We start from the raw sequence: 23,708 nt of genomic DNA on the forward strand, positions 1-23,708 counted from the left end.
TCAGGGTTATTTATGGGAGATTTCTGGTCCACGAATGTGGGCGTGGGTTCGAATCCCACTTCTGACAATGTTATTTTACCTTTAGTAACTTAGCAAATTCTCGCCTAGTTTGTGCTCGATATGACATTTAATTATCTTCGTGTTTAGTCGTGATTCAACATTGACAGTAGTTTCGTTTAGTTTCAATTTACAAATACTGAACCGAGATTACGCATTATATTTCATGACATTTACGATAAACTGGACTATTCATACAAGTTGCATACTGCAGAATGTCAGCAGCGTGGCGCAGCGGAAGCGTGCTGGGCCCATAACCCAGAGGTCCCTGAAACATTAGTGATTCGCAATCTGCCAAGCATAACAAATTATGAATGACTAGTAAGTAGGTTGGCAATAACAATAATTATTAACTGGCGCAAAATTTGAGTTGCATGTAACTGTCAGGATGGCCGAGCGGTCTAAGGCGCCAGACTCAAGGATTTGACACCTTGCCCTTATTTCAGGGTTATTTATGGGATATTTCTGGTCCACGAATGTGGGCGTGGGTTCGAATCCCACTTCTGACAATGTTATTTTACCTTTAGTAACTTAGCAAATTCTCGCCTAGTTTGTGCTCGATATGACATTTAATTATCTTCGTGTTTAGTCGTGATTCAACATTGACAGTAGTTTCGTTTAGTTTCAATTTACAAATACTGAACCGAGATTACGCGTTATATTTCATGACATTTACGATAAACTGGACTATTCATACAAGTTGCATATTGCAGAATGTCAGCAGCGTGGCGCAGCCCATAACCCAGAGGTCCCTGGATCGAAACCAGGCGCTGCTATGAAATTGAAGTTTTAAACCGTTAATTCTCGAACAACCTGTTGCTCCGAGTTATGTGCCTTAAAAGTTTGCTTTATTAATCCGGAACATTCGTGATTCGCAATCTGCCAAGCGTAACAAATTATTAATGACGAGTAAGTAGGTTGGCAATAACAATAATTATTAACTGGCGCAAAATTTGAGTTGCAAGTAACTGTCAGGATGGCCGAGCGGTCTAAGGCGCCAGACTCAAGGATTTGACACCTTGCCCTTATTTCAGGGTTATATATGGGAGATTTCTGGTCCACGAATGTGGGCGTGGGTTCGAATCCCACTTCTGACAATGTTATTTTACCTTTAGTAACTTAGCAAATTCTCGCCTAGTTTGTGCTCGATATGACATTTAATTATCTTCGTGTTTAGTCGTGATTCAACATTGACAGTAGTTTCGTTTAGTTTCAATTTACAAATACTGAACCGAGATTACGCATTATATTTCATGACATTTACGATAAACTGGACTATTCATACAAGTTGCATATTGCAGAATGTCAGCAGCGTGGCGCAGCGGAATCGTGCTGGGCCTACAACCCAGAGGTCCCTGAATCGAAACCAGACCCTGCTATGAAATTCAAGTTTTTAACCGTTAATTCTCAAACAACCTGTTGCTGCGAGTTATGTGCCTTAAAAGTTTGCTTTATTCATCCGAAACATTCGTGATTCGCAATCTGCCAAGCGCAACAAATTAAGAATGACGAGTAAGTAGGTTGGCAATAACAATAATTATTAACTGGCGCAAAATTTGAGTTGTAAGTCGCTGTCAGGATGGCCGAGCGGTCTAAGGCGCCAGATTCAAGGATTTGACACCTTGCCCTTATTTCAGGGTTATTTATGGGAGATTTCTGGTCCACGAATGTGGGCGTGGGTTCGAATCCCACTTCTGACAATGTTATTTTACCTTTAGTAACTTAGCAAATTCTCGCCTAGTTTGTGCTCGATATGACATTTAATTATCTTCGTGTTTAGTCGTGATTCAACATTGACAGTAGTTTCGTTTAGTTTCAATTTACAAATACTGAACCGAGATTACGCATTATATTTCATGACATTTACGATAAACTGGACTATTCATACAAGTTGCATACTGCAGAATGTCAGCAGCGTGGCGCAGCGGAAGCGTGCTGGGCCCATAACCCAGAGGTTCCTGGATCGAAACCAGGCGCTGCTATGAAATTGAAGTTTTTAACCGTTAATTCTCAAACAACCTGTTGCTGCGAGTTATGTGCCTTAAAAGTTTGCTTTATTCATCCGGAACATTAGTGATTCGCAATCTGCCAAGCGTAACAAATTATGAATGACGAGTAAGTAGGTTGGCAATAACAATAATTATTAACTGGCGCAAAATTTGAGTTGCAAGTAACTGTCAGGATGGCCGAGCGGTCTAAGGCGCCAGACTCAAGGATTTGACACCTTGCCCTTATTTCAGGGTTATTTATGGGATATTTCTGGTCCACGAATGTGGGCGTGGGTTCGAATCCCACTTCTGACAATGTTATTTTACCTTTAGTAACTTAGCAAATTCTCGCCTAGTTTGTGCTCGATATGACATTTAATTATCTTCGTGTTTAGTCGTGATTCAACATTGACAGTAGTTTCGTTTAGTTTCAATTTACAAATACTGAACCGAGATTACGCATTATATTTCATGACATTTACGATAAACTGGACTATTCATACAAGTTGCATTTTGCAGAATGTCAGCAGCGTGGCGCAGCGGAAGCGTGCTGGGCCCATAACCCAGAGGTCCCTGGATCGAAACCAGGCGCTGCTATGAAATTGAAGTTTTAAACCGTTAATTCTCGAACAACCTGTTGCTCCGAGTTATGTGCCTTAAAAGTTTCCTTTATTAATCCGGAACATTCGTGATTCGCAATCTGCCAAGCGTAACAAATTATGAATGACAAGTAAGTAGGTTGGCAATAACAATAATTATTAACTGGCGCAAAATTTGAGTTGCAAGTAACTGTCAGGATGGCCGAGCGGTCTAAGGCGCCAGACTCAAGGATTTGACACCTTGCCCTTATTTCAGGGTTATTTATGGGATATTTCTGGTCCACGAATGTGGGCGTGGGTTCGAATCCCACTTCTGACAATGTTATTTTACCTTTAGTAACTTAGCAAATTCTCGCCTAGTTTGTGCTCGATATGACATTTAATTATCTTCGTGTTTAGTCGTGATTCAACATTGACAGTAGTTTCGTTTAGTTTCAATTTACAAATACTGAACCGAGATTACGCGTTATATTTCATGACATTTACGATAAACTGGACTATTCATACAAGTTGCATATTGCAGAATGTCAGCAGCGTGGCGCAGCCCATAACCCAGAGGTCCCTGGATCGAAACCAGGCGCTGCTATGAAATTGAAGTTTTAAACCGTTAATTCTCGAACAACCTGTTGCTCCGAGTTATGTGCCTTAAAAGTTTGCTTTATTAATCCGGAACATTCGTGATTCGCAATCTGCCAAGCGTAACAAATTATTAATGACGAGTAAGTAGGTTGGCAATAACAATAATTATTAACTGGCGCAAAATTTGAGTTGCTAGTAACTGTCAGGATGGCCGAGCGGTCTAAGGCGCCAGACTCAAGGATTTGACACCTTGCCCTTATTTCAGGGTTATTTATGGGAGATTTCTGGTCCACGAATGTGGGCGTGGGTTCGAATCCCACTTCTGACAATGTTATTTTACCTTTAGTAACTTAGCAAATTCTCGCCTAGTTTGTGCTCGATATGACATTTAATTATCTTCGTGTTTAGTCGTGATTCAACATTGACAGTAGTTTCGTTTAGTTTCAATTTACAAATACTGAACCGAGATTACGCGTTATATTTCATGACATTTACGATAAACTGGACTATTCATACAAGTTGCATATTGCAGAATGTCAGCAGCGTGGCGCAGCGGAAGCGTGCTGGGCCCATAACCCAGAGGTCCCTGGATCGAAACCAGGCGCTGCTATGAAATTGAAGTTTTAAACCGTTAATTCTCGAACAACCTGTTGCTCCGAGTTATGTGCCTTAAAAGTTTGCTTTATTAATCCGGAACATTCGTGATTCGCAATCTGCCAAGCGTAACAAATTATGAATGACGAGTAAGTAGGTTGGCAATAACAATAATTATTAACTGGCGCAAAATTTAAGTTGCAAGTAACAGTCAGGATGGCCGAGCGGTCTAAGGCGCCAGACTCAAGGATTTGACACCTTGCCCTTATTTCAGGGTTATTTATGGGAGATTTCTGGTCCACGAATGTGGGCGTGGGTTCGAATCCCACTTCTGACAATGTTATTTTACCTTTAGTAACTTAGCAAATTCTCGCCTAGTTTGTGCTCGATATGACATTTAATTATCTTCGTGTTTAGTCGTGATTCAACATTGACAGTAGTTTCGTTTAGTTTCAATTTACAAATACTGAACCGAGATTACGCATTATATTTCATGACATTTACGATAAACTGGACTATTCATACAAGTTGCATATTGCAGAATGTCAGCAGCGTGGCGCAGCGGAATCGTGCTGGGCCTACAACCCAGAGGTCCCTGAATCGAAACCAGACCCTGCTATGAAATTCAAGTTTTTAACCGTTAATTCTCAAACAACCTGTTGCTGCGAGTTATGTGCCTTAAAAGTTTGCTTTATTCATCCGAAACATTCGTGATTCGCAATCTGCCAAGCGCAACAAATTAAGAATGACGAGTAAGTAGGTTGGCAATAACAATAATTATTAACTGGCGCAAAATTTGAGTTGTAAGTCGCTGTCAGGATGGCCGAGCGGTCTAAGGCGCCAGATTCAAGGATTTGACACCTTGCCCTTATTTCAGGGTTATTTATGGGAGATTTCTGGTCCACGAATGTGGGCGTGGGTTCGAATCCCACTTCTGACAATGTTATTTTACCTTTAGTAACTTAGCAAATTCTCGCCTAGTTTGTGCTCGATATGACATTTAATTATCTTCGTGTTTAGTCGTGATTCAACATTGACAGTAGTTTCGTTTAGTTTCAATTTACAAATACTGAACCGAGATTACGCATTATATTTCATGACATTTACGATAAACTGGACTATTCATACAAGTTGCATATTGCAGAATGTCAGCAGCGTGGCGCAGCGGAAGCGTGCTGGGCCCATAACCCAGAGGTCCCTGGATCGAAACCAGGCGCTGCTACGAAATTGAAGTTTTAAACCGTTAATTCTCGAACAACCTGTTGCTCCGAGTTATGTGCCTTAAAAGTTTGCTTTATTAATCCGGAACATTCGTGATTCGCAATCTGCCAAGCGTAACAAATTATGAATGACGAGTAAGTAGGTTGGCAATAACAATAATTATTAACTGGCGCAAAATTTGAGTTGCAAGTAACTGTCAGGATGGCCGAGCGGTCTAAGGCGCCAGACTCAAGGATTTGACACCTTGCCCTTATTTCAGGGTTATTTATGGGAGATTTCTGGTCCGCGAATGTGGGCGTGGGTTCGAATCCCACTTCTGACAATGTTATTTTACCTTTAGTAACTTAGCAAATTCTCGCCTAGTTTGTGCTCGATATGACATTTAATTATCTTCGTGTTTAGTCGTGATTCAACATTGACAGTAGTTTCGTTTAGTTTCAATTTACAAATACTGAACCGAGATTACGCATTATATTTCATGACATTTACGATAAACTGGACTATTCATACAAGTTGCATATTGCAGAATGTCAGCAGCGTGGCGCAGCGGAATCGTGCTGGGCCCATAACCCAGAGGTCCCTGAAACATTAGTGATTCGCAATCTGCCAAGCATAACAAATTATGAATGACTAGTAAGTAGGTTGGCAATAACAATAATTATTAACTGGCGCAAAATTTGAGTTGCATGTTACTGTCAGGATGGCCGAGCGGTCTAAGGCGCCAGACTCAAGGATTTGACACCTTGCCCTTATTTCAGGGTTATTTATGGGAGATTTCTGGTCCACGAATGTGGGCGTGGTTTCGAATCCCACTTCTGACAATGTTATTTTACCTTTAGTAACTTAGCAAATTCTCGCCTAGTTTGTGCTCGATATGACATTTAATTATCTTCGTGTTTAGTCGTGATTCAACATTGACAGTAGTTTCGTTTAGTTTCAATTTACAAATACTGAACCGAGATTACGCATTATATTTCATGACATTTACGATAAACTGGACTATTCATACAAGTTGCATATTGCAGAATGTCAGCAGCGTGGCGCAGCGGAAGCGTGCTGGGCCCATAACCCAGAGGTCCCTGGATCGAAACCAGGCGCTGCTATGAAATTGAAGTTTTAAACCGTTAATTCTCGAACAACCTGTTGCTCCGAGTTATGTGCCTTAAAAGTTTGCTTTATTAATCCGGAACATTCGTGATTCGCAATCTGCCAAGCGTAACAAATTATGAATGACGAGTAAGTAGGTTGGCAATAACAATAATTATTAACTGGCGCAAAATTTGAGTTGCAAGTAACTGTCAGGATGGCCGAGCGGTCTAAGGCGCCAGACTCAAGGATTTGACACCTTGCCCTTATTTCAGGGTTATTTGTGGGAGATTTCTGGTCCACGAATGTGGGCGTGGGTTCGAATCCCACTTCTGACAATGTTATTTTACCTTTAGTAACTTAGCAAATTCTCGCCTAGTTTGTGCTCGATATGACATTTAATTATCTTCGTGTTTAGTCGTGATTCAACATTGACAGTAGTTTCGTTTAGTTTCAATTTACAAATACTGAACCGAGATTACGCATTATATTTCATGACATTTACGATAAACTGGACTATTCATACATTTGCATATTGCAGAATGTCAGCAGCGTGGCGCAGCGGAATCGTGCTGGGCCTATAACCCAGAGGTCCCTGAATCGAAATCAGACCCTGCTATGAAATTCAAGTTTTTAACCGTTAATTCTCAAACAACCTGTTGCTGCGAGTTATGTGCCTTAAAAGTTTGCTTTATTCATCCGAAACATTCGTGATTCGCAATCTGCCAAGCGCAACAAATTAAGAATGACGAGTAAGTAGGTTGGCAATAACAATAATTATTAACTGGCGCAAAATTTGAGTTGTAAGTCGCTGTCAGGATGGCCGAGCGGTCTAAGGCGCCAGATTCAAGGATTTGACACCTTGCCCTTATTTCAGGGTTATTTGTGGGAGATTTCTGGTCCACGAATGTGGGCGTGGGTTCGAATCCCACTTCTGACAATGTTATTTTACCTTTAGTAACTTAGCAAATTCTCGCCTAGTTTGTGCTCGATATGACATTTAATTATCTTAGTGTTTAGTCGTGATTCAACATTGACAGTAGTTTCGTTTAGTTTCAATTTACAAATACTGAACCGAGATTACGCATTATATTTCATGACATTTACGATAAACTGGACTATTCATACAAGTTGCATACTGCAGAATGTCAGCAGCGTGGCGCAGCGGAAGCGTGCTGGGCCCATAACCCAGAGTTTCCTGGATCGAAACCAGGCGCTGCTATGAAATTGAAGTTTTTAACCGTTAATTCTCAAACAACCTGTTGCTGCGAGTTATGTGCCTTAAAAGTTTGCTTTATTCATCCGGAACATTAGTGATTCGCAATCTGCCAAGCGTAACAAATTATGAATGACGAGTAAGTAGGTTGGCAATAACAATAATTATTAACTGGCGCAAAATTTGAGTTGCAAGTAACTGTCAGGATGGCCGAGCGGTCTAAGGCGCCAGACTCAAGGATTTGACACCTTGCCCTTATTTCAGGGTTATTTATGGGATATTTCTGGTCCACGAATGTGGGCGTGGGTTCGAATCCCACTTCTGACAATGTTATTTTACCTTTAGTAACTTAGCAAATTCTCGCCTAGTTTGTGCTCGATATGACATTTAATTATCTTCGTGTTTAGTCGTGATTCAACATTGACAGTAGTTTCGTTTAGTTTCAATTTACAAATACTGAACCGAGATTACGCGTTATATTTCATGACATTTACGATAAACTGGACTATTCATACAAGTTGCATATTGCAGAATGTCAGCAGCGTGGCGCAGCGGAATCGTGCTGGGCCTACAACCCAGAGGTCCCTGAATCGAAACCAGACCCTGCTATGAAATTCAAGTTTTTAACCGTTAATTCTCAAACAACCTGTTGCTGCGAGTTATGTGCCTTAAAAGTTTGCTTTATTCATCCGAAACATTCGTGATTCGCAATCTGCCAAGCGCAACAAATTAAGAATGACGAGTAAGTAGGTTGGCAATAACAATAATTATTAACTGGCGCAAAATTTGAGTTGTAAGTCGCTGTCAGGATGGCCGAGCGGTCTAAGGCGCCAGATTCAAGGATTAGACACCTTGCCCTTATTTCAGGGTTATTTGTGGGAGATTTCTGGTCCACGAATGTGGGCGTGGGTTCGAATCTCTCTTCTGACAATGTTATTTTACCTTTAGTAACTTAGCAAATTCTCGCCTAGTTTGTGCTCTATATGACATTTAATTATCTTAGTGTTTAGTCGTGATTCAACATTGACAGTAGTTTCGTTTAGTTTCAATTTACAAATACTGAACCGAGATTACGCATTATATTTCATGACATTTACGATAAACTGGACTATTCATACAAGTTGCATACTGCAGAATGTCAGCAGCGTGGCGCAGCGGAAGCGTGCTGGGCCCATAACCCAGAGGTTCCTGGATCGAAACCAGGCGCTGCTATGAAATTGAAGTTTTTAACCGTTAATTCTCAAACAACCTGTTGCTGCGAGTTATGTGCCTTAAAAGTTTGCTTTATTCATCCGGAACATTAGTGATTCGCAATCTGCCAAGCGTAACAAATTATGAATGACGAGTAAGTAGGTTGGCAATAACAATAATTATTAACTGGCGCAAAATTTGAGTTGCAAGTAACTGTCAGGATGGCCGAGCGGTCTAAGGCGCCAGACTCAAGGATTTGACACCTTGCCCTTATTTCAGGGTTATTTATGGGATAATTCTGGTCCACGAATGTGGGCGAGGGTTCGAATCCCACTTCTGACAATGTTATTTTACCTTTAGTAACTTAGCAAATTCTCGCCTAGTTTGTGCTCGATATGACATTTAATTATCTTCGTGTTTAGTCGTGATTCAACATTGACAGTAGTTTCGTTTAGTTTCAATTTACAAATACTGAACCGAGATTACGCATTATATTTCATGACATTTACGATAAACTGGACTATTCATACAAGTTGCATATTGCAGAATGTCAGCAGCGTGGCGCAGCGGAAGCGTGCTGGGCCCATAACCCAGAGGTCCCTGGATCGAAACCAGGCGCTGCTATGAAATTGAAGTTTTAAACCGTTAATTCTCGAACAACCTGTTGCTCCGAGTTATGTGCCTTAAAAGTTTGCTTTATTAATCCGGAACATTCGTGATTCGCAATCTGCCAAGCGTAACAAATTATGAATGACGAGTAAGTAGGTTGGCAATAACAATAATTATTAACTGGCGCAAAATTTGAGTTGCAAGTAACTGTCAGGATGGCCGAGCGGTCTAAGGCGCCAGACTCAAGGATTTGACACCTTGCCCTTATTTCAGGGTTATTTATGGGAGATTTCTGGTCCACGAATGTGGGCGTGGGTTCGAATCCCACTTCTGACAATGTTATTTTACCTTTAGTAACTTAGCAAATTCTCGCCTAGTTTGTGCTCGATATGACATTTAATTATCTTCGTGTTTAGTCGTGATTCAACATTGACAGTAGTTTCGTTTAGTTTCAATTTACAAATACTGAACCGAGATTACGCATTATATTTCATGACATTTACGATAAACTGGACTATTCATACATTTGCATATTGCAGAATGTCAGCAGCGTGGCGCAGCGGAATCGTGCTGGGCCTATAACCCAGAGGTCCCTGAATCGAAATCAGACCCTGCTATGAAATTCAAGTTTTTAACCGTTAATTCTCAAACAACCTGTTGCTGCGAGTTATGTGCCTTAAAAGTTTGCTTTATTCATCCGAAACATTCGTGATTCGCAATCTGCCAAGCGCAACAAATTAAGAATGACGAGTAAGTAGGTTGGCAATAACAATAATTATTAACTGGCGCAAAATTTGAGTTGTAAGTCGCTGTCAGGATGGCCGAGCGGTCTAAGGCGCCAGATTCAAGGATTTGACACCTTGCCCTTATTTCAGGGTTATTTGTGGGAGATTTCTGGTCCACGAATGTGGGCGTGGGTTCGAATCCCACTTCTGACAATGTTATTTTACCTTTAGTAACTTAGCAAATTCTCGCCTAGTTTGTGCTCGATATGACATTTAATTATCTTAGTGTTTAGTCGTGATTCAACATTGACAGTAGTTTCGTTTAGTTTCAATTTACAAATACTGAACCGAGATTACGCATTATATTTCATGACATTTACGATAAACTGGACTATTCATACAAGTTGCATACTGCAGAATGTCAGCAGCGTGGCGCAGCGGAAGCGTGCTGGGCCCATAACCCAGAGTTTCCTGGATCGAAACCAGGCGCTGCTATGAAATTGAAGTTTTTAACCGTTAATTCTCAAACAACCTGTTGCTGCGAGTTATGTGCCTTAAAAGTTTGCTTTATTCATCCGGAACATTAGTGATTCGCAATCTGCCAAGCGTAACAAATTATGAATGACGAGTAAGTAGGTTGGCAATAACAATAATTATTAACTGGCGCAAAATTTGAGTTGCAAGTAACTGTCAGGATGGCCGAGCGGTCTAAGGCGCCAGACTCAAGGATTTGACACCTTGCCCTTATTTCAGGGTTATTTATGGGATATTTCTGGTCCACGAATGTGGGCGTGGGTTCGAATCCCACTTCTGACAATGTTATTTTACCTTTAGTAACTTAGCAAATTCTCGCCTAGTTTGTGCTCGATATGACATTTAATTATCTTCGTGTTTAGTCGTGATTCAACATTGACAGTAGTTTCGTTTAGTTTCAATTTACAAATACTGAACCGAGATTACGCGTTATATTTCATGACATTTACGATAAACTGGACTATTCATACAAGTTGCATATTGCAGAATGTCAGCAGCGTGGCGCAGCGGAATCGTGCTGGGCCTACAACCCAGAGGTCCCTGAATCGAAACCAGACCCTGCTATGAAATTCAAGTTTTTAACCGTTAATTCTCAAACAACCTGTTGCTGCGAGTTATGTGCCTTAAAAGTTTGCTTTATTCATCCGAAACATTCGTGATTCGCAATCTGCCAAGCGCAACAAATTAAGAATGACGAGTAAGTAGGTTGGCAATAACAATAATTATTAACTGGCGCAAAATTTGAGTTGTAAGTCGCTGTCAGGATGGCCGAGCGGTCTAAGGCGCCAGATTCAAGGATTAGACACCTTGCCCTTATTTCAGGGTTATTTGTGGGAGATTTCTGGTCCACGAATGTGGGCGTGGGTTCGAATCTCTCTTCTGACAATGTTATTTTACCTTTAGTAACTTAGCAAATTCTCGCCTAGTTTGTGCTCTATATGACATTTAATTATCTTAGTGTTTAGTCGTGATTCAACATTGACAGTAGTTTCGTTTAGTTTCAATTTACAAATACTGAACCGAGATTACGCATTATATTTCATGACATTTACGATAAACTGGACTATTCATACAAGTTGCATACTGCAGAATGTCAGCAGCGTGGCGCAGCGGAAGCGTGCTGGGCCCATAACCCAGAGGTTCCTGGATCGAAACCAGGCGCTGCTATGAAATTGAAGTTTTTAACCGTTAATTCTCAAACAACCTGTTGCTGCGAGTTATGTGCCTTAAAAGTTTGCTTTATTCATCCGGAACATTAGTGATTCGCAATCTGCCAAGCGTAACAAATTATGAATGACGAGTAAGTAGGTTGGCAATAACAATAATTATTAACTGGCGCAAAATTTGAGTTGCAAGTAACTGTCAGGATGGCCGAGCGGTCTAAGGCGCCAGACTCAAGGATTTGACACCTTGCCCTTATTTCAGGGTTATTTATGGGATAATTCTGGTCCACGAATGTGGGCGAGGGTTCGAATCCCACTTCTGACAATGTTATTTTACCTTTAGTAACTTAGCAAATTCTCGCCTAGTTTGTGCTCGATATGACATTTAATTATCTTCGTGTTTAGTCGTGATTCAACATTGACAGTAGTTTCGTTTAGTTTCAATTTACAAATACTGAACCGAGATTACGCATTATATTTCATGACATTTACGATAAACTGGACTATTCATACAAGTTGCATATTGCAGAATGTCAGCAGCGTGGCGCAGCGGAAGCGTGCTGGGCCCATAACCCAGAGGTCCCTGGATCGAAACCAGGCGCTGCTATGAAATTGAAGTTTTAAACCGTTAATTCTCGAACAACCTGTTGCTCCGAGTTATGTGCCTTAAAAGTTTGCTTTATTAATCCGGAACATTCGTGATTCGCAATCTGCCAAGCGTAACAAATTATGAATGACGAGTAAGTAGGTTGGCAATAACAATAATTATTAACTGGCGCAAAATTTGAGTTGCAAGTAACTGTCAGGATGGCCGAGCGGTCTAAGGCGCCAGACTCAAGGATTTGACACCTTGCCTTATTTCAGGGTTATTTATGGGAGATTTCTGGTCCACGAATGTGGGCGTGGGTTCGAATCCCACTTCTGACAATGTTATTTTACCTTTAGTAACTTAGCAAATTCTCGCCTAGTTTGTGCTCGATATGACGTTTAATTATCTTAGTGTTTAGTCGTGATTCAACATTGACAGTAGTTTCGTTTAGTTTCAATTTACAAATACTGAACCGAGATTACGCATTATATTTCATGACATTTACGATAAACTGGACTATTCATACAAGTTGCATACTGCAGAATGTCAGCAGCGTGGCGCAGCGGAAGCGTGCTGGGCCCATAACCCAGAGGTTCCTGGATCGAAACCAGGCGCTGCTATGAAATTGAAGTTTTTAACCGTTAATTCTCAAACAACCTGTTGCTGCGAGTTATGTGCCTTAAAAGTTTGCTTTATTCATCCGGAACATTAGTGATTCGCAATCTGCCAAGCGTAACAAATTATGAATGACGAGTAAGTAGGTTGGCAATAACAATAATTATTAACTGGCGCAAAATTTGAGTTGCAAGTAACTGTCAGGATGGCCGAGCGGTCTAAGGCGCCAGACTCAAGGATTTGACACCTTGCCCTTATTTCAGGGTTATTTATGGGAGATTTCTGGTCCACGAATGTGGGCGTGGGTTCGAATCCCACTTCTGACAATGTTATTTTACCTTTAGTAACTTAGCAAATTCTCGCCTAGTTTGTGCTCGATATGATATTTAATTATCTTCGCGTTTAGTCGTGATTCAACATTGACAGTAGTTTCGTTTAGATTCAATTTACAAATACTGAACCGAGATTACGCATTATATTTCATGACATTTACGATAAACTGGACTATTCATACAAGTTGCATACAGCAGAATGTCAGCAGCGTGGCGCAGCGGAAGCGTGCTGGGCCCATAACCCAGAGGTACCTGGATCGAAACCAGGCGCTGCTATGAAATTGAAGTTTTTAACCGTTAATTCTCAAACAACCTGTTGCTGCGAGTTATGTGCCTTAAAAGTTTGCTTTATTAATCCGGAACATTCCTGATTCGCAATCTGCCAAGCGTAACAAATTATGAATGACGAGTAAGTAGGTTGGCAATAACAATAATTATTAACTGGCGCAAAATTTGAGTTGCAAGTAACTGTCAGGATGGCCGAGCGGTCTAAGGCGCCAGACTCAAGGATTTGACACCTTGCCCTTATTTCAGGGTTATTTATGGGAGATTTCTGGTCCACGAATGTGGGCGTGGGTTCGAATCCCACTTCTGACAATGTTATTTTACCTTTAGTAACTTAGCAAATTCTCGCCTAGTTTGTGCTCGATATGACATTTAATTATCTTCGTGTTTAGTCGTGATTCAACATTGACAGTAGTTTCGTTTAGTTTCAATTTACAAATACTGAACCGAGATTACGCATTATATTTCATGACATTTACGATAAACTGGACTATTCATACAAGTTGCATATTGCAGAATGTCAGCAGCGTGGCGCAGCGGAATCGTGCTGGGCCTACAACCCAGAGGTCCCTGAATCGAAACCAGACCCTGCTATGAAATTCAAGTTTTTAACCGTTAATTCTCAAACAACCTGTTGCTGCGAGTTATGTGCCTTAAAAGTTTGCTTTATTCATCCGAAACATTCGTGATTCGCAATCTGCCAAGCGCAACAAATTAAGAATGACGAGTAAGTAGGTTGGCAATAACAATAATTATTAACTGGCGCAAAATTTGAGTTCTAAGTCGCTGTCAGGATGGCCGAGCGGTCTAAGGCGCCAGATTCAAGGATTTGACACCTTGCCCTTATTTCAGGGTTATTTGTGGGAGATTTCTGGTCCACGAATGTGGGCGTGGGTTCGAATCCCACTTCTGACAATGTTATTTTATCTTTAGTAACTTAGCAAATTCTCGCCTAGTTTGTGCTCGATATGACATTTAATTATCTTAGTGTTTAGTCGTGATTCAACATTGACAGTAGTTTCGTTTAGTTTCAATTTACAAATACTGAACCGAGATTACGCATTATATTTCATGACATTTACGATAAACTGGACTATTCATACAAGTTGCATACAGCAGAATGTCAGCAGCGTGGCGCAGCGGAAGCGTGCTGGGCCCATAACCCAGAGGTCCCTGGATCGAAACCAGGCGCTGCTATGAAATTGAAGTTTTTAACCGTTAATTCTCAAACAACCTGTTGCTGCGAGTTATGTGCCTTAAAAGTTTGCTTTATTAATCCGGAACATTCCTGATTCGCAATCTGCCAAGCGTAACAAATTATGAATGACGAGTAAGTAGGTTGGCAATAACAATAATTATTAACTGGCGCAAAATTTGAGTTGCAAGTAACTGTCAGGATGGCCGAGCGGTCTAAGGCGCCAGACTCAAGGATTTGACACCTTGCCCTTATTTCAGGGTTATTTATGGGAGATTTCTGGTCCACGAATGTGGGCGTGGGTTCGAATCCCACTTCTGACAATGTTATTTTACCTTTAGTAACTTAGCAAATTCTCGCCTAGTTTGTGCTCGATATGACATTTAATTATCTTCGTGTTCAGTCGTGATTCAACATTGACAGTAGTTTCGTTTAGTTTCAATTTACAAATACTGAACCGAGATTACGCATTATATTTCATGACATTTACGATAAACTGGACTATTCATACAAGTTGCATACAGCAGAATGTCAGCAGCGTGGCGCAGCGGAAGCGTGCTGGGCCCATAACCCAGAGGTACCTGGATCGAAACCAGGCGCTGCTATGAAATTGAAGTTTTTAACCGTTAATTCTCAAACAACCTGTTGCTGCGAGTTATGTGCCTTAAAAGTTTGCTTTATTAATCCGGAACATTCCTGATTCGCAATCTGCCAAGCGTAACAAATTATGAATGACGAGTAAGTAGGTTGGCAATAACAATAATTATTAACTGGCGCAAAATTTGAGTTGCAAGTAACTGTCAGGATGGCCGAGCGGTCTAAGGCGCCAGACTCAAGGATTTGACACCTTGCCCTTATTTCAGGGTTATTTATGGGAGATTTCTGGTCCACGAATGTGGGCGTGGGTTCGAATCCCACTTCTGACAATGTTATTTTACCTTTAGTAACTTAGCAAATTCTCGCCTAGTTTGTGCTCGATATGACATTTAATTATCTTCGTGTTTAGTCGTGATTCAACATTGACAGTAGTTTCGTTTAGTTTCAATTTACAAATACTGAACCGAGATTACGCATTATATTTCATGACATTTACGATAAACTGGACTATTCATACAAGTTGCATATTGCAGAATGTCAGCAGCGTGGCGCAGCGGAATCGTGCTGGGCCTACAACCCAGAGGTCCCTGAATCGAAACCAGACCCTGCTATGAAATTCAAGTTTTTAACCGTTAATTCTCAAACAACCTGTTGCTGCGAGTTATGTGCCTTAAAAGTTTGCTTTATTCATCCGAAACATTCGTGATTCGCAATCTGCCAAGCGCAACAAATTAAGAATGACGAGTAAGTAGGTTGGCAATAACAATAATTATTAACTGGCGCAAAATTTGAGTTCTAAGTCGCTGTCAGGATGGCCGAGCGGTCTAAGGCGCCAGATTCAAGGATTTGACACCTTGCCCTTATTTCAGGGTTATTTGTGGGAGATTTCTGGTCCACGAATGTGGGCGTGGGTTCGAATCCCACTTCTGACAATGTTATTTTATCTTTAGTAACTTAGCAAATTCTCGCCTAGTTTGTGCTCGATATGACATTTAATTATCTTAGTGTTTAGTCGTGATTCAACATTGACAGTAGTTTCGTTTAGTTTCAATTTACAAATACTGAACCGAGATTACGCATTATATTTCATGACATTTACGATAAACTGGACTATTCATACAAGTTGCATACAGCAGAATGTCAGCAGCGTGGCGCAGCGGAAGCGTGCTGGGCCCATAACCCAGAGGTCCCTGGATCGAAACCAGGCGCTGCTATGAAATTGAAGTTTTTAACCGTTAATTCTCAAACAACCTGTTGCTGCGAGTTATGTGCCTTAAAAGTTTGCTTTATTAATCCGGAACATTCCTGATTCGCAATCTGCCAAGCGTAACAAATTATGAATGACGAGTAAGTAGGTTGGCAATAACAATAATTATTAACTGGCGCAAAATTTGAGTTGCAAGTAACTGTCAGGATGGCCGAGCGGTCTAAGGCGCCAGACTCAAGGATTTGACACCTTGCCCTTATTTCAGGGTTATTTATGGGAGATTTCTGGTCCACGAATGTGGGCGTGGGTTCGAATCCCACTTCTGACAATGTTATTTTACCTTTAGTAACTTAGCAAATTCTCGCCTAGTTTGTGCTCGATATGACATTTAATTATCTTCGTGTTTAGTCGTGATTCAACATTGACAGTAGTTTCGTTTAGTTTCAATTTACAAATACTGAACCGAGATTACGCATTATATTTCATGACATTTACGATAAACTGGACTATTCATACAAGTTGCATATTGCAGAATGTCAGCAGCGTGGCGCAGCGGAATCGTGCTGGGCCTACAACCCAGAGGTCCCTGAATCGAAACCAGACCCTGCTATGAAATTCAAGTTTTTAACCGTTAATTCTCAAACAACCTGTTGCTGCGAGTTATGTGCCTTAAAAGTTTGCTTTATTCATCCGAAACATTCGTGATTCGCAATCTGCCAAGCGCAACAAATTAAGAATGACGAGTAAGTAGGTTGGCAATAACAATAATTATTAACTGGCGCAAAATTTGAGTTCTAAGTCGCTGTCAGGATGGCCGAGCGGTCTAAGGCGCCAGATTCAAGGATTTGACACCTTGCCCTTATTTCAGGGTTATTTGTGGGAGATTTCTGGTCTACGAATGTGGGCGTGGGTTCGAATCCCACTTCTGACAATGTTATTTTATCTTTAGTAACTTAGCAAATTCTCGCCTAGTTTGTGCTCGATATGACATTTAATTATCTTAGTGTTTAGTCGTGATTCAACATTGACAGTAGTTTCGTTTAGTTTCAATTTACAAATACTGAACCGAGATTACGCATTATATTTCATGACATTTACGATAAACTGGACTATTCATACAAGTTGCATACTGCAGAATGTCAGCAGCGTGGCGCAGCGGAAGCGTGCTGGGCCCATAACCCAGAGGTTCCTGGATCGAAACCAGGCGCTGCTATGAAATTGAAGTTTTTAACCGTTAATTCTCAAACAACCTGTTGCTGCGAGTTATGTGCCTTAAAAGTTTGCTTTATTCATCCGGAACATTAGTGATTCGCAATCTGCCAAGCGTAACAAATTATGAATGACGAGTAAGTAGGTTGGCAATAACAATAATTATTAACTGGCGCAAAATTTGAGTTGCAAGTAACTGTCAGGATGGCCGAGCGGTCTAAGGCGCCAGACTCAAGGATTTGACACCTTGCCTTATTTCAGGGTTATTTATGGGAGATTTCTGGTCCACGAATGTGGGCGTGGCTTCGAATCCCACTTCTGACAATGTTATTTTACCTTTAGTAACTTAGCAAATTCTCGCCTAGTTTGTGCTCGATATGACATTTAATTATCTTCGTGTTCAGTCGAGATTCAACATTGACAGTAGTTTCGTTTAGTTTCAATTTACAAATACTGAACCGAGATTACGCATTATATTTCATGACATTTACGATAAACTGGACTATTCATACAAGTTGCATATTGCAGAATGTCAGCAGCGTGGCGCAGCGGAAGCGTGCTGGGCCCATAACTCAGAGGTCCCTGGATCGAAACCAGGCGCTGCTATGAAATTGAAGTTTTTAACCGTTAATTCTCAAACAACCGGTTGCTGCGAGTTATGTGCCTTAAAAGTTTGCTTTATTCATCCGGAACATTCGTGATTCGCAATCTGCCAAGCGTAACAAATTATGAATGACCAGTAAGTAGGTTGGCAATAACAATAATTATTAACTGGCGCAAAATTTGAGTTGCAAGTAACTGTCAGGATGGCCGAGCGATCTAAGGCGCCAGACTCAAGGATTTGACACCTTGCCCTTATTTCAGGGTTATTTATGGGAGATTTCTGGTCCACGAATGTGGGCGTGGGTTCGAATCCCACTTCTGACAATGTTATTTTACCTTTAGTAACTTAGCAAATTCTCGCCTAGTTTGTGCTCGATATGACATTTAATTATCTTCGCGTTTAGTCGTGATTCAACATTGACAGTAGTTTCGTTTAGATTCAATTTACAAATACTGAACCGAGATTACGCATTATATTTCATGACATTTACGATAAACTGGACTATTCATACAAGTTGCATACAGCAGAATGTCAGCAGCGTGGCGCAGCGGAAGCGTGCTGGGCCCATAACCCAGAGGTCCCTGGATCGAAACCAGGCGCTGCTATGAAATTGAAGTTTTTAACCGTTAATTCTCAAACAACCTGTTGCTGCGAGTTATGTGCCTTAAAAGTTTGCTTTATTAATCCGGAACATTCCTGATTCGCAATCTGCCAAGCGTAACAAATTATGAATGACGAGTAAGTAGGTTGGCAATAACAATAATTATTAACTGGCGCAAAATTTGAGTTGCAAGTAACTGTCAGGATGGCCGAGCGGTCTAAGGCGCCAGACTCAAGGATTTGACACCTTGCCCTTATTTCAGGGTTATTTATGGGAGATTTCTGGTCCACGAATGTGGGCGTGGGTTCGAATCCCACTTCTGACAATGTTATTTTACCTTTAGTAACTTAGCAAATTCTCGCCTAGTTTGTGCTCGATATGACATTTAATTATCTTCGTGTTTAGTCGTGATTCAACATTGACAGTAGTTTCGTTTAGTTTCAATTTACAAATACTGAACCGAGATTACGCATTATATTTCATGACATTTACGATAAACTGGACTATTCATACAAGTTGCATATTGCAGAATGTCAGCAGCGTGGCGCAGCGGAATCGTGCTGGGCCTACAACCCAGAGGTCCCTGAATCGAAACCAGACCCTGCTATGAAATTCAAGTTTTTAACCGTTAATTCTCAAACAACCTGTTGCTGCGAGTTATGTGCCTTAAAAGTTTGCTTTATTCATCCGAAACATTCGTGATTCGCAATCTGCCAAGCGCAACAAATTAAGAATGACGAGTAAGTAGGTTGGCAATAACAATAATTATTAACTGGCGCAAAATTTGAGTTCTAAGTCGCTGTCAGGATGGCCGAGCGGTCTAAGGCGCCAGATTCAAGGATTTGACACCTTGCCCTTATTTCAGGGTTATTTGTGGGAGATTTCTGGTCAACGAATGTGGGCGTGGGTTCGAATCCCACTTCTGACAATGTTATTTTATCTTTAGTAACTTAGCAAATTCTCGCCTAGTTTGTGCTCGATATGACATTTAATTATCTTAGTGTTTAGTCGTGATTCAACATTGACAGTAGTTTCGTTTAGTTTCAATTTACAAATACTGAACCGAGATTACGCATTATATTTCATGACATTTACGATAAACTGGACTATTCATACAAGTTGCATACTGCAGAATGTCAGCAGCGTGGCGCAGCGGAAGCGTGCTGGGCCCATAACCCAGAGGTTCCTGGATCGAAACCAGGCGCTGCTATGAAATTGAAGTTTTTAACCGTTAATTCTCAAACAACCTGTTGCTGCGAGTTATGTGCCTTAAAAGTTTGCTTTATTCATCCGGAACATTAGTGATTCGCAATCTGCCAAGCGTAACAAATTATGAATGACGAGTAAGTAGGTTGGCAATAACAATAATTATTAACTGGCGCAAAATTTGAGTTGCAAGTAACTGTCAGGATGGCCGAGCGGTCTAAGGCGCCAGACTCAAGGATTTGACACCTTGCCTTATTTCAGGGTTATTTATGGGAGATTTCTGGTCCACGAATGTGGGCGTGGCTTCGAATCCCACTTCTGACAATGTTATTTTACCTTTAGTAACTTAGCAAATTCTCGCCTAGTTTGTGCTCGATATGACGTTTAATTATCTTAGTGTTTAGTCGTGATTCAACATTGACAGTAGTTTCGTTTAGTTTCAATTTACAAATACTGAACCGAGATTACGCATTATATTTCATGACATTTACGATAAACTGGACTATTCATACAAGTTGCATACTGAAGAATGTCAGCAGCGTGGCGCAGCGGAAGCGTGCTGGGCCCATAACCCAGAGGTCCCTGGATCGAAACCAGGCGCTGCTATGAAATTGAAGTTTTTAACCGTTAATTCTCAAACAACCTGTTGCTGCGAGTTATGTGCCTTAAAAGTTTGCTTTATTCATCCGGAACATTAGTGATTCGCAATCTGCCAAGCGTAACAAATTATGAATGACGAGTAAGTAGGTTGGCAATAACAATAATTATTAACTGGCGCAAAATTTGAGTTGCAAGTAACTGTCAGGATGGCCGAGCGGTCTAAGGCGCCAGACTCAAGGATTTGACACCTTGCCTTATTTCAGGGTTATTTATGGGAGATTTCTGGTCCACGAATGTGGGCGTGGGTTCGAATCCCACTTCTGACAATGTTATTTTACCTTTAGTAACTTAGCAAATTCTCGCCTAGTTTGTGCTCGATATGACGTTTAATTATCTTAGTGTTTAGTCGTGATTCAACATTGACAGTAGTTTCGTTTAGTTTCAATTTACAAATACTGAACCGAGATTACGCATTATATTTCATGACATTTACGATAAACTGGACTATTCATACAAGTTGCATACTGCAGAATGTCAGCAGCGTGGCGCAGCGGAAGCGTGCTGGGCCCATAACCCAGAGGTCCCTGGATTGAAACCAGGCGCTGCTATGAAATTGAAGTTTTTAACCGTTAATTCTCAAACAACCTGTTGCTGCGAGTTATGTGCCTTAAAAGTTTGCTTTATTCATCCGGAACATTAGTGATTCGCAATCTGCCAAGCGTAACAAATTATGAATGACGAGTAAGTAGGTTGTCAATAACAATAATTATTAACTGGCGCAAAATTTGAGTTGCAAGTAACTGTCAGGATGGCCGAGCGGTCTAAGGCGCCAGACTCAAGGATTTGACACCTTGCCCTTATTTCAGGGTTATTTATGGGAGATTTCTGGTCCACGAATGTGGGCGTGGGTTCGAATCCCACTTCTGACAATGTTATTTTACCTTTAGTAACTTAGCAAATTCTCGCCTAGTTTGTGCTCGATATGACATTTAATTATCTTCGTGTTCAGTCGAGATTCAACATTGACAGTAGTTTCGTTTAGTTTCAATTTACAAATACTGAACCGAGATTACGCATTATATTTCATGACATTTACGATAAACTGGACTATTCATACAAGTTGCATATTGCAGAATGTCAGCAGCGTGGCGCAGCGGAAGCGTGCTGGGCCCATAACTCAGAGGTCCCTGGATCGAAACCAGGCGCTGCTATGAAATTGAAGTTTTTAACCGTTAATTCTCAAACAACCGGTTGCTGCGAGTTATGTGCCTTAAAAGTTTGCTTTATTCATCCGGAACATTCGTGATTCGCAATCTGCCAAGCGTAACAAATTATGAATGACCAGTAAGTAGGTTGGCAATAACAATAATTATTAACTGGCGCAAAATTTGAGTTGCAAGTAACTGTCAGGATGGCCGAGCGATCTAAGGCGCCAGACTCAAGGATTTGACACCTTGCCCTTATTTCAGGGTTATTTATGGGAGATTTCTGGTCCACGAATGTGGGCGTGGGTTCGAATCCCACTTCTGACAATGTTATTTTACCTTTAGTAACTTAGCAAATTCTCGCCTAGTTTGTGCTCGATATGACATTTAATTATCTTCGCGTTTAGTCGTGATTCAACATTGACAGTAGTTTCGTTTAGATTCAATTTACAAATACTGAACCGAGATTACGCATTATATTTCATGACATTTACGATAAACTGGACTATTCATACAAGTTGCATACAGCAGAATGTCAGCAGCGTGGCGCAGCGGAAGCGTGCTGGGCCCATAACCCAGAGGTCCCTGGATCGAAACCAGGCGCTGCTATGAAATTGAAGTTTTTAACCGTTAATTCTCAAACAACCTGTTGCTGCGAGTTATGTGCCTTAAAAGTTTGCTTTATTAATCCGGAACATTCCTGATTCGCAATCTGCCAAGCGTAACAAATTATGAATGACGAGTAAGTAGGTTGGCAATAACAATAATTATTAACTGGCGCAAAATTTGAGTTGCAAGTAACTGTCAGGATGGCCGAGCGGTCTAAGGCGCCAGACTCAAGGATTTGACACCTTGCCCTTATTTCAGGGTTATTTATGGGAGATTTCTGGTCCACGAATGTGGGCGTGGGTTCGAATCCCACTTCTGACAATGTTATTTTACCTTTAGTAACTTAGCAAATTCTCGCCTAGTTTGTGCTCGATATGACATTTAATTATCTTCGTGTTTAGTCGTGATTCAACATTGACAGTAGTTTCGTTTAGTTTCAATTTACAAATACTGAACCGAGATTACGCATTATATTTCATGACATTTACGATAAACTGGACTATTCATACAAGTTGCATATTGCAGAATGTCAGCAGCGTGGCGCAGCGGAATCGTGCTGGGCCTACAACCCAGAGGTCCCTGAATCGAAACCAGACCCTGCTATGAAATTCAAGTTTTTAACCGTTAATTCTCAAACAACCTGTTGCTGCGAGTTATGTGCCTTAAAAGTTTGCTTTATTCATCCGAAACATTCGTGATTCGCAATCTGCCAAGCGCAACAAATTAAGAATGACGAGTAAGTAGGTTGGCAATAACAATAATTATTAACTGGCGCAAAATTTGAGTTCTAAGTCGCTGTCAGGATGGCCGAGCGGTCTAAGGCGCCAGATTCAAGGATTTGACACCTTGCCCTTATTTCAGGGTTATTTGTGGGAGATTTCTGGTCCACGAATGTGGGCGTGGGTTCGAATCCCACTTCTGACAATGTTATTTTACCTTTAGTAACTTAGCAAATTCTCGCCTAGTTTGTGCTCGATATGACATTTAATTATCTTAGTGTTTAGTCGTGATTCAACATTGACAGTAGTTTCGTTTAGTTTCAATTTACAAATACTGAACCGAGATTACGCATTATATTTCATGACATTTACGATAAACTGGACTATTCATACAAGTTGCATACTGCAGAATGTCAGCAGCGTGGCGCAGCGGAAGCGTGCTGGGCCCATAACCCAGAGGTTCCTGGATCGAAACCAGGCGCTGCTATGAAATTGAAGTTTTTAACCGTTAATTCTCAAACAACCTGTTGCTGCGAGTTATGTGCCTTAAAAGTTTGCTTTATTCATCCCGAA

The 23,708-nt window shown here is 40.9% G+C and overlaps 20 non-coding genes across 20 annotated transcripts; all 20 read left to right on the forward strand.

Annotated features, from left to right (window-relative positions):
* Positions 1–439: 439 nt before the first annotated feature.
* On the forward strand, positions 440–566 carry TRNAL-CAA (transfer RNA leucine (anticodon CAA)). The gene is made up of 2 exons: positions 440–477; positions 521–566. It is a non-coding gene; the product is annotated as a tRNA-Leu (tRNA).
* Positions 567–1,027: 461 nt separating this feature from the next.
* On the forward strand, positions 1,028–1,154 carry TRNAL-CAA (transfer RNA leucine (anticodon CAA)). Its single transcript has 2 exons — positions 1,028–1,065; positions 1,109–1,154. It is a non-coding gene; the product is annotated as a tRNA-Leu (tRNA).
* A 1,079-nt stretch (positions 1,155–2,233) lies between these two features.
* TRNAL-CAA (transfer RNA leucine (anticodon CAA)) lies at positions 2,234–2,360 on the forward strand. Its single transcript has 2 exons — positions 2,234–2,271; positions 2,315–2,360. It is a non-coding gene; the product is annotated as a tRNA-Leu (tRNA).
* Positions 2,361–2,836: 476 nt separating this feature from the next.
* On the forward strand, positions 2,837–2,963 carry TRNAL-CAA (transfer RNA leucine (anticodon CAA)). The gene is made up of 2 exons: positions 2,837–2,874; positions 2,918–2,963. It is a non-coding gene; the product is annotated as a tRNA-Leu (tRNA).
* Positions 2,964–3,424: 461 nt separating this feature from the next.
* Positions 3,425–3,551, forward strand: TRNAL-CAA (transfer RNA leucine (anticodon CAA)). Its single transcript has 2 exons — positions 3,425–3,462; positions 3,506–3,551. It is a non-coding gene; the product is annotated as a tRNA-Leu (tRNA).
* A 476-nt stretch (positions 3,552–4,027) lies between these two features.
* Positions 4,028–4,154, forward strand: TRNAL-CAA (transfer RNA leucine (anticodon CAA)). Its single transcript has 2 exons — positions 4,028–4,065; positions 4,109–4,154. It is a non-coding gene; the product is annotated as a tRNA-Leu (tRNA).
* A 2,181-nt stretch (positions 4,155–6,335) lies between these two features.
* Positions 6,336–6,462, forward strand: TRNAL-CAA (transfer RNA leucine (anticodon CAA)). The gene is made up of 2 exons: positions 6,336–6,373; positions 6,417–6,462. It is a non-coding gene; the product is annotated as a tRNA-Leu (tRNA).
* A 1,078-nt stretch (positions 6,463–7,540) lies between these two features.
* TRNAL-CAA (transfer RNA leucine (anticodon CAA)) lies at positions 7,541–7,667 on the forward strand. The gene is made up of 2 exons: positions 7,541–7,578; positions 7,622–7,667. It is a non-coding gene; the product is annotated as a tRNA-Leu (tRNA).
* Positions 7,668–9,349: 1,682 nt separating this feature from the next.
* TRNAL-CAA (transfer RNA leucine (anticodon CAA)) lies at positions 9,350–9,476 on the forward strand. The gene is made up of 2 exons: positions 9,350–9,387; positions 9,431–9,476. It is a non-coding gene; the product is annotated as a tRNA-Leu (tRNA).
* Positions 9,477–10,554: 1,078 nt separating this feature from the next.
* TRNAL-CAA (transfer RNA leucine (anticodon CAA)) lies at positions 10,555–10,681 on the forward strand. Its single transcript has 2 exons — positions 10,555–10,592; positions 10,636–10,681. It is a non-coding gene; the product is annotated as a tRNA-Leu (tRNA).
* A 1,682-nt stretch (positions 10,682–12,363) lies between these two features.
* Positions 12,364–12,489, forward strand: TRNAL-CAA (transfer RNA leucine (anticodon CAA)). Its single transcript has 2 exons — positions 12,364–12,401; positions 12,444–12,489. It is a non-coding gene; the product is annotated as a tRNA-Leu (tRNA).
* A 476-nt stretch (positions 12,490–12,965) lies between these two features.
* Positions 12,966–13,092, forward strand: TRNAL-CAA (transfer RNA leucine (anticodon CAA)). The gene is made up of 2 exons: positions 12,966–13,003; positions 13,047–13,092. It is a non-coding gene; the product is annotated as a tRNA-Leu (tRNA).
* A 476-nt stretch (positions 13,093–13,568) lies between these two features.
* TRNAL-CAA (transfer RNA leucine (anticodon CAA)) lies at positions 13,569–13,695 on the forward strand. Its single transcript has 2 exons — positions 13,569–13,606; positions 13,650–13,695. It is a non-coding gene; the product is annotated as a tRNA-Leu (tRNA).
* Positions 13,696–14,774: 1,079 nt separating this feature from the next.
* Positions 14,775–14,901, forward strand: TRNAL-CAA (transfer RNA leucine (anticodon CAA)). The gene is made up of 2 exons: positions 14,775–14,812; positions 14,856–14,901. It is a non-coding gene; the product is annotated as a tRNA-Leu (tRNA).
* Positions 14,902–15,377: 476 nt separating this feature from the next.
* Positions 15,378–15,504, forward strand: TRNAL-CAA (transfer RNA leucine (anticodon CAA)). The gene is made up of 2 exons: positions 15,378–15,415; positions 15,459–15,504. It is a non-coding gene; the product is annotated as a tRNA-Leu (tRNA).
* A 1,079-nt stretch (positions 15,505–16,583) lies between these two features.
* TRNAL-CAA (transfer RNA leucine (anticodon CAA)) lies at positions 16,584–16,710 on the forward strand. Its single transcript has 2 exons — positions 16,584–16,621; positions 16,665–16,710. It is a non-coding gene; the product is annotated as a tRNA-Leu (tRNA).
* A 2,284-nt stretch (positions 16,711–18,994) lies between these two features.
* On the forward strand, positions 18,995–19,121 carry TRNAL-CAA (transfer RNA leucine (anticodon CAA)). The gene is made up of 2 exons: positions 18,995–19,032; positions 19,076–19,121. It is a non-coding gene; the product is annotated as a tRNA-Leu (tRNA).
* A 1,681-nt stretch (positions 19,122–20,802) lies between these two features.
* TRNAL-CAA (transfer RNA leucine (anticodon CAA)) lies at positions 20,803–20,928 on the forward strand. Its single transcript has 2 exons — positions 20,803–20,840; positions 20,883–20,928. It is a non-coding gene; the product is annotated as a tRNA-Leu (tRNA).
* A 476-nt stretch (positions 20,929–21,404) lies between these two features.
* On the forward strand, positions 21,405–21,531 carry TRNAL-CAA (transfer RNA leucine (anticodon CAA)). The gene is made up of 2 exons: positions 21,405–21,442; positions 21,486–21,531. It is a non-coding gene; the product is annotated as a tRNA-Leu (tRNA).
* A 1,079-nt stretch (positions 21,532–22,610) lies between these two features.
* On the forward strand, positions 22,611–22,737 carry TRNAL-CAA (transfer RNA leucine (anticodon CAA)). Its single transcript has 2 exons — positions 22,611–22,648; positions 22,692–22,737. It is a non-coding gene; the product is annotated as a tRNA-Leu (tRNA).
* The last annotated feature ends 971 nt before the right edge of the window (positions 22,738–23,708 follow it).

Source organism: Saccoglossus kowalevskii, chromosome 8 (assembly GCF_978046115.1).
Source record: "Saccoglossus kowalevskii chromosome 8, keSacKowa6.1, whole genome shotgun sequence".
Lineage (NCBI taxonomy): Eukaryota > Metazoa > Hemichordata > Enteropneusta > Harrimaniidae > Saccoglossus > Saccoglossus kowalevskii.